Raw genomic sequence first — 9,750 nt, 5'->3', positions numbered from 1 at the left:
ACCGCGGGCGCCAGTTCGTCTCGAATTTCTGGCAGAAGCTGATGAGTTTTCTAAATGTCAAGGTCGATCTGGCATCAGCAAGACACCCGCAGACCAACGGGCAAGCAGAGAGGGTCAATGCCATCATGCAGCAGTACCTGAGATGCTATGCCAATCAACAACCTGCGACCTGGGTGGATTACCTGCCGCTCGCCGAGTTCGCTTACAACAACACGAAGCACGTGTCCACGGGGGTGACGCCGTTCTTCGCCAACAATGGGAGGAATCCCAGAACCTTCCCGGGACGGGAGAGAGTGGGGGACGGAGAACCACAGACGGCGGACGCGTTCGCGTCAGAGTTGCAGGCGGTACGCGATCAACTCAGACGGCAGCTGGAGCTAGCTAAGCACGCCTACAAGGTGCAAGCTGACAAGCACAGGCGGGTTGGCGAAGAGATCCAAGTGGGAGACTGGGTCTGGTTGGCAGCCCACGCAGTGCCGACCAGGTCACTAGCCAAGAAGAAGTTGGGGCACAAGCAAATTGGTCCGTACCAAGTCGAAGCACAGATCAACCCGGTAGCCTTCCGACTGGTGCTGCCGGAGGGTTCCAGAATGCATCCGGTGTTCCACAGGTCGGTGCTCACTCCCTACAAGGCACCTCACAGAGTCCAGGAGCCAGGGACGGCACCGAGTCCGTTCCGGGAGCGGACGGAGACGCGAGGGGTGACGCAGCAAGACCCCATCAACGAGGTCACGGAGATTTTGGACTCCAGATGGGGGGAAGAGGGAGTCGAATAACTCCTAGCCAGAGAGGGCACCCGGGCCAGCGCCAATAGCTGGGTGCCAGACTACGCTTTGGAGGAACCCTTGCTCAAGGACGAGTTTCATGCCCTTTTCCCACACAGACCCATGCCAGCGAGCTTCTTCGACGACTGGCTGTTCACGCCCACACTTTCTTCCAGCACGTTCCATGGATTCGACTCGGACGGGGAACCCGCACTGAGCACCCGTTCCCCAGAAGGATCGCCGGCGGGTTCGGCGTCAGACACCTCGTATTGGTGGGACGATCGACCGGAGGAGCAATGGCGCCGGAAGTGGCTGGAGATGCCAGGTCGAGCGACCGACGCAGAGACTGACATGGACGTGTTCGGGGAGGACCTTGGGTTCGAGCACGGCGGTACAGAGATGGAAGCGGAACAGGTCAACGTCGGCGACCGCGAGGAGGAAGACTCGGAGGCCTTCAGTTGGCGGCCAACCACGGGGAGCGAACTGTATCCGGCATTCCCTCCCGTGATGATGGAGCACCCAGCACCCACACCTGAAAGCGGGGAGGGGGGAAGGGGGGGCTTCGAGGGGGGGATGGATGTCAGGGGTTCAGGAGCAGAGACGCAGAGAAGGGAAGAAGCAGAGAGCGAGGGGGAGGAATCCGAAGGGAAAATGAGTGATGATGACGACCCGAGATCTCCAAGCCTAAGCAGTGAGTCAGAGGACTCCCAAAAGGGAGCCCCAGTGAGCAGAGCAAGGGGGGGATCCGGGGGGACACCCCAGGAGGAAGGGAACAGAGGAGATTCAGAGAGTAGCAGCTGGAAGTCGGGACCCACGCTCATAACTGAGAGCGGCAGCAGCTGGAAGTCGGGACCCACGCTCAAGACTGAGAGCAGCAGGGAGGAAGGTAGCCAGGCATCGGGTTCCGGAGGCTGTCAGCAGGAGGGAGGGCACGAGTCAGGGGTGGTCACGCCCTCCTCAGAGAGCGAGGCAACGGTTAAGAGGAAAGTAGAGAGTTGGGCGCGCGCGCCAAGTTCAAATGCAGCGGAAGCTGGAGCAGTAAGCAGCCCGGAGAGTGAGCCAGGTCCCAAAGCCCGCCGCAAGGAGGCAGAAGGATCAGGGGGGTCAGCGTCAGAGGAGAGTAGAAGGGAGGAGGCCCAGGGGGGCAGAAGGACCCAGAGACGTAGGGAGAGGCGAAGGAGGTGGAGCAAGGCTAGGGTATTAAGCTGGTGTGCAAGAGGCGGGGACTCAGACGGGTCTTCGCCGACCTAGGGCAGAAGGTGTAGAGCTGCACGCTGCAGTTCGGAAATGAAACCTGTAACTTAATAAAGACTCTTATAAAGTGAACGCTGGCGGACTTGGTCCTATGTGAGCTGGGACTGGGTGGCAGCTCTGACAGTGAGCCAAAGACCTAAATATTTTACCTTATTTACGACTTCGATTTCTGTTTGTTGTTGTAATAGTTGTATCTTATCTTGGTCCAGATTTTTAACAATCATTTTAGTCTTGCTCTTATTCAATTTAAATCCTGCTAGCTTCCCGAATTCCTCCATCTCTTCCATAATTCCCTTTATGCTGTCTATAGGTTCTTCTACCGTTAAGACCACGTCATCAGCGTAAGCTTTGACCTTGTATTCATTTGAGCCTAATGTTATTCCCTTAATTTGTTTGTTTTGCCTTATCGCATTTAGTAGGACCTCCAAAACAATTATGAAGAGGAGTGGCGAAAGCGGGCAGCCCTGCCTTGTTCCTTTGGAAATTTTTATATCTTCAGTGATGACATTATTTATTATCAACTTTGCCTTCTGTTCTGTATATATTGCCTTTATCCCGTTCCAAAACTCTTGACCCACATCCATAAATTCCAAATTTCTCAACATAAAATCCCAGGCTACATTATCGAAGGCTTTCTCCGCGTCTACAAAAATTAAACTAGCTGGTTTGTCATATCTATCCGATAAATATTCTATTATGTTAATTATACTTCTTGTATTGTTTTTTATTTGCCTTCCCGGTAGAAAGCCCGCTTGGTCTTTGTGGATGGTCTTTATTAATATATTTTTTAATCTTTTTGCTAAGATTCCGGCGAAGATCTTATAGTCTGTATTTAATAAAGAAATGGGTCTGTAATTTTTTACTTGAGTTAGATCTGCGTCTTGTTTTGGAATTATTGTGATAAATGCTTCCTTCCAAGTACTTGGGATCTCTCTTTCTTTTAAGATGTTATTCATCACGTTAACTAACGGAGTCATCAATATATCTTTCATTTCTTTGTAATAACTTGAAGTGAACCCATCCGGGCCAGGGGCTTTCCCTCTTTTCAATTCCTTTATCACTTCTTCCACCTCTTCTCTGAGAATTGGGGCATTTAACCTTTCTTTTTGCTCTGTCGAGATTTTCCTCACCATTTTTTCTTTTAGATATCTTTCTATTTTCCTATTGTTGTTTTGGTCCTTGTTTCTATATAGTTGCTCGTAAAAATCCACAAATCCTTTTCTAATTCTTTTTGGATCTATTACCTCTTCTCCATTTAATTGTATTTTGTTAATTGTTTTTTGTTCCTTTCTCTTTTTGACTTGCCATGCAAGCCATTTCCCTGACTTATTGGCAAATTCAAAATTTTTCTGTCTTAGTCTTTTAATATTCCACTCCACCTCCTTATTTATTAACATTGCAAATTGTGTTTGGAGGGACTTTATTTCCTGCAATATCCTTTCATTGTTTGGTTTTTTAGTCAGTTTTTGTTCATAATCCATAATCTGTCTCAAAATCTCCTTAGATCTTCTTTCTTTGTTGTTTCTTTTCCACACGTTTTGTTGAATAAACAGGCCCCTCATTACAGCCTTGCTGGCATCCCATACCACACTTGTTTTTACCCCTTTGTCTAAATTATCTGAAAAATATTCAAATAGTCTCGTCCGTATTTTTTCCACAAATTTTTGGTCGTCCCATAGATTATCATTTAGTCTCCATCTAAAGGTTCGTTTTTCAACTCCCCTCATCTCCATTGTTATGGGGTTGTGGTCAGAAATAACTTTAGCCTGGATTTCAATTTTTGTAATTCTTATTGTTAGTTCATTTGATACCCATATTTGGTCTAATCTTGACATCGATTGATTTGGTTCAGAGTGAAATGTATATTGTTTCTCCAAGGGGTGTCTCAATCTCCATATATCTACTAAGTTACAGTTCTTGACCATTTCAAAAAATGTCTTAGGTAATTTCCCTCCTTCTGTCTTTGTTTTTCTTAGTCTGTCTATTTCCGTTGAGACCACCCCGTTCATATCCCCCATTATTATAATTTTTTGATCTAAGTATTCAAATAATCTCTCTTCCAGTAGTCTGAAAAATTCCGTTTTATTTCCATTTGGCGCGTAGATCCCCACTATTATCAACGTTTCGCCTTGCCATTTAATGCGAACTGCTATTATTCTCCCTTCCTCGTCCTTAAACAATTGGTGTGCTTCGATGTTATTTTTGATATAGAGTATTACTCCTCTTTTTTTCTTTTTATCCGAAGAGATAAATTCATTTCCTAGCCTCTTATTAATAAGGATTTTTTTATGTTTGCTGGCCACGTGTGTTTCTTGGAGGCATATAATATCTAAATTTTTCTTTTTTAAAATGCGTTCGATTCCATTCCGTTTTTTCTTGTCGTTCATTCCATTAATATTCCAATTCCATAATTTTAAAGACATGTTAATTTAAGTGTTACTCTAATTTAGGTGTTACTCTATATCCTTTCTATCTCCTCTCCTTCTTCCTCCTCTTCGTCTTCTTCTAATTCTCCTCTGCTTTGATCTTCCTCTTCCCCTAACTCTAGTTCTTCCCTCAAATTAAGTCCACCTTCTGCACCTTTCAACTCCTCCTCTCCCGACTGAAGCTCTTTATATCTTCTTATAAACTTTCCTATTTCCTCGGGGCTGGTTAATCTTCTTTTAACCCTTTTATAAAAGAAGGAGACACCTTCCGGAAATTCCCATCGGAAGTCAATCCTATTCTTTTTGAGCAATTGCACTAATGGTTTATAGGGTTCTCTTCGTTTTAACAGCCTTATTGGAATATCTTTAAATATGATTATGTAATGTCCGTCAATATATAGTCTCTTTTCCCTATTTCTTTGCAAAATCAGGTTCCTCATCTCTCTGTCTTTAAATGTGACTAAACAGTCCCCTGGGAATTTCCTGGCTTTACTTGCTTTTATTTTCATTCTATATGCATTTATAATTGTCCTTGCCACATCTTCCTCCTCTACCTCCATCCACTGTGCTATTTCTTTTACTAATCTTTCCTTTATATTTTCATTTTGTACTTCCGGGATTTGCCTCAGTCTTAAATTAATCTCTCTCTGTTTTAATTCATTCATTGCAATGGAGTCTTTTATTTCTTCCTGTATTCTGTTTAGGTCTGCTATCTCATTCCTCATTCTTTCTTCTTCTCGCTTCATTTCTTTCATTTCCTGCTTTGTCTTCTTTAATCCCTCATCCACTCTTTTTGATACCTCTTTAATCTGTCCTTTTAACTCACTTACTGTCTCCTCAATCTTTTTATCCATTTTTCCAATTTTATTGTCCACCTGTTCCAATTTTGTCTCTAAGTTCTTTTCGCTTTGCTTTATTTCTGCAAACATCCTCAATATTTCTGTTCTAAATTCAGTTTCTTGTTTTGAGGCTCTTCTATCAGTTGGGGTTCCTCCTTCTGCCCCTTTCTTTTGAGCGTGTGACATTGTCTTTAAACCTCGTGGGTTCCTTTATATTGCTAAGTATGTCACTAAATCACCTGTCCTCCCGGTATGTATCCTCCTGTTCTTATAATTGGGCTATCCAGTTGTTCAATTAACCCCTAAGGGGTATTAATCTCCAAAGATACTCTAAACCCCTTTATATATTAACAACATATAATATTAACCACACATAGAGACAGGTGATAGATTACCAAAGGTAGAGAGGGGACCATCAGACCCCTCTTCTCTGAACGCTCGTTTTAGCCGATATGTTTATATATTGTCCTCCTTTCTAAGGCTTAGAGGAGGATGGTTGATCTTCCGTCGCAGTAGTATCCTAATTTGTATTCTTCTTGCCCCTGTTTGGGCTATTCCAACCAGTCTTTTGATAGCAGCTTAACTTATAAGATTCTTAGTCCCGAAACAGTCAATCTCCCAAATTGAAATGCAATATTTAGTGCAGTCCACCAGGGGGAATCAGTCCCTTTAAACTTGAGAGGAAGGTTCTTGGGTGCTTAGATGCTTAGATGATTGAATAATTGGGTAATTGGGCTTTCCTGTTTGCCTGATTTTCACACTGTTTTCACACTGTTTTCCCCCAACTCCTGACTCTATAGCTCTAAAATCGAGTCCAAGGGGGGAAATAACAAATAAGAAAAATCTGAGAACAAAAAATAAAAACAGCAACTCACAATGCCCAAAATGCTTTTTTTTTCCCTTCCCTTTCTCCACTACTTTTTAAGAGCTGCTTGGCATAACGATTCCCAAAAGTCTCAACAGTAGTCCTTTCAACAGTACTCTCCCTTATCCTCTTTATACAACACTGTCTTCGTTGCTATATCGACTGAGTCTCTTCCAACATCGTATTTCTCTGCCCTCCCTCAATTGTTTCCCTTTCTCCTCTACTCCGGGAGAAGGATTGACTTCTATGAAAGTCTATGAGAGGGACAAACACTGTAGCCGCTAGCAGCAACTTACTTTCTCCTTCGGCTCTGCAAACCGCGCTGCGTCTTATTCCATTGAAGACAAACTTACGCTGACCTCGGATGTTTTCCTTTTTACTCAGATACTTCCTTAGCCTCCCAATTCACACTGTTTCCAACACTTCTTTTCAGTGCCTGAGTTTCTTTGTGTCGAGAGCGGGACGCTTAGCCTGCCGGCTCGGGGCTTCGCTGATTCGCCGCTGTAATGGCCGCCCAAAGCCGCCGCTCGTATCGTCGTTCTCTTCGCCTTTATTCAAAGGCTACCTGACGACCAGACGAACGGCACCTCGGCGCTGCTGGGCACCTAGACCTCGGGATACCCTCCAGAGGGTTAGCGGGAGTTTTATCGCCCTCAAAACTCCCAATTCGGCAAAAAAGCTAGAGCTCTCTCCGGAGAGACAAACCCTCGCCTGCAACCGGATCCGCGCCCCACCGGAAGTCCCGCCACTGGGCAACCTTAGCCCAGGGATCCTTCTTCCTCTCCCTGCCTCCTCTTTGCGGGCGGTAATCAATCGTCACCAAAAGCTCAACCAGGGGAGCAAAGGCGAGGTCAAGCTGGCTAAAAAAAGAAAAGGATCCTGGGATCCGCGGGGGACATCTTCGAACGTGAGTATGGTTTGAAGTAAATACATTGGAAGGGGGGTGGAAAAGGAACATCTTCACAACAGCCAGACTTTCCTTCTTTCATTTCTGACGTTGCCCCTCGGAGTCGGCCAGGACGTCCTAAAACTCTCTCCTTTTCTCCCCCGACGCTCCCCTTTCGGAAAGTGGCCAGGGAGGTCGGGAACTTTACTGTCTGACGTTATCTCTCGGAGTCGTCTAGGTACGTCAAAACCTTTCCCTTTCTCTCCCCACAAATTCTTACGCGGTGCAGTACTTAAATGTACTTTCCCTAAGAAACCAGAGGCCTTTCTCTTGGGCATTGTCGGCCAATTGGTGTCAAAGAAAGATAGAATTTTCTTTATGTACGCTACGACAGCAGCAAGAATACTCATCGCAAAATATTGGAAGACACAAGATCTACCCACTCTGGAAGAATGGCAGATGAAAGTGATGGACTACATGACATTGGCTGAGATGACTGGCAGAATCCGCGACCAGGGGAAGGAGACGGCAGAAGAAGAATGGAAGAAATTTAAAATCTATCTTAAGGACTATTATAAACTTGAATGTTAGAATGTCGAGGTTTTGAGAAAGAAAGGGTTACAGCGATATAAGATTAGACTGAAGGAAAGACTAAGAGGACATATGTTTGACAGAACTATTTAGAGTTTGCTGGGAAATTTTGGACATTGGGATGCAGAAAGGGGAGGTATGGGGGAGTCCGAGAAACAAGGTTTATGGGGGGGGGGAAAGCTATGAAATTATACATGTTTGTATGTCTTTTTATATGTTTGTATTGTTATAAAAATTTGTAAAACCAATAAAAATTTATTTTAAAAAAACCAAAAACACAAATTCTTACGCGGTGCTTGGCCGGGGAAATTGTGGTACCTTTTGCTGTTTTCCGACGTTACCTTTCGGAGTCGTCCAGGAACGTCTTGATCTCTCTATTCCTTTTCTCCCCCGTTTTCCGTCTTGGAATTGGTCCGGGAAAGCGTGGCCCTTTGTTACTTCTCTGACGTCCTTCCTCGGAGTTGTCCGCTGGCGTCTTTTCAAAAGTATTTCAACGCAAGGTCATTTGCTTCCTTTCAAACCTTGGTTGTTTTCTCGGACCCCGATCTGGCACTGCATTGCGCAGGCATTCAGCAGAGGACTCCAGGAGGCTGTCGTGGAGGGTAGAAGGGGCGGTTCACGAAGTGGGGCCCCGCACTAGGACCAGTTGTGTAAGCAGTACTGCAGTAAAAAAATTCCAGGATCCGTGGTTGTATATCGGGTGAAGAGAAGGGACCCGTGGTTTGAGTTTCCGGGCAGAGAGACCCGTGGTTTTGTTTCAGGTTCAGGTTTGAGATTTCCAGAAATTAATTCGTGGTTTATAGATAAGTAGATTCTGCGAGGGGCAACATTGCAGGGGGCTGGGGTAAATGACCCTCAAGGGTTCTATGATTCAAGGAGAAAGAAGCTGATAGGCGTTGCCACCCCTGGGCGGGCGGGTTGTGAGTCTGAAGACAGGGCAGTTTAGGGCTGGCTGAAAGCAGACTGAGGTAGGTGGGTCAGGGGCCCTTTGCCTCAATAGACCGGCTGCCACCGCTATCCTTAATTTCTGTGCCTTCCTTGTTTTGTTCTGGAAGGCAACTGAGAATGTGCTAGAGCTGATGCCTCACAATTTGGCTGAGGGTTCAGGACAAGGGCGAGGTCTTTGGGCTGCTTCAATCTTTCCTTATGAGGCAGCCGCTGAGTCACTGAAACATACATTTCTTTTTGCCAGGAAGCAAATTGCAAGCAACCTTTGTCTCTGGAGGGAGCGCAGAGGCTGGGTGGAGTTGTAAGCCTGGGCAGTTTTTTCTGCCATCCGTAGTCCTGGATGGGCAGAAGGGCAATTACCTTTAAACTTTGAGCCACCTGACAGCTCCCCCTTCCTGGGTTACGTGCAAGTGGTTGATCATTCAGCCTTTCAGAAGGAAGTAGCAAGAGAATACCAATGATGGTTATTTAAGATTCTGCTTCCCACTCAGTTTTATATAATCCCTTTGTTGCAGGGAACAAAAGCCACCTCGTGGTTAATTCTCTCTCTTTCTGCTTGTCTCTCAGCATATTGTTGTGCTGGGATCAGGGGAGGCTGGCAGGGGCTAGATTAGGAGCCAGAGACAAAAGAAGTCCTCCTTTGGGGGCTTTTGAGTCCTGTGGGTGGGGATAACTCCACCCTGAGCATGTTACCAGGAAAGACCATGTAAGAATACCACAGCATTTTCCATTATTAATGTAATTTAATTTAATGCATTTACCTTTTTCTCCAAGGAGTCCAAGGTGGTGTTTATGGTTCTCCAGCCGCTCCTCGCTTAATCCCAAAACAATCCTGTGAGGTTGCTTAGGCCCTGACTCACCCAAGATGAGCTGCTTAATAATTGTTATGGAAATTACGGGGGGGGGCACATCTTTAAAGTTTAATGTTACAAATATTATGCCTGAGTGTATCCTTTCAACTTGGCAGCTCAGGGAAGTTACCTAGCTTTAAAAAGAATATAAAATCATCTCCTTTGCCTGTTCCCTCCATTCCAAAGCTATTTTCCCTTGAAAAAGGACTCCAGGAAATTCCCAGAGGTGACAATTGCTGGGCTCATTGTTAGCCAAAGGAAGCCAAATCTCATCAGCTGACTCTCCTCGGGCTCCAGGCATGCAAAGGAACTTCTATTGTACTTTT

Source organism: Podarcis vaucheri, assembly GCF_965113315.1.
Source record: "Podarcis vaucheri genome assembly, chromosome: 14".
NCBI classification, from domain to species: domain Eukaryota; kingdom Metazoa; phylum Chordata; class Lepidosauria; order Squamata; family Lacertidae; genus Podarcis; species Podarcis vaucheri.
The sequence above is the reverse complement of the archived record's forward strand: the minus strand, read 5'-3'. Positions refer to the sequence as shown.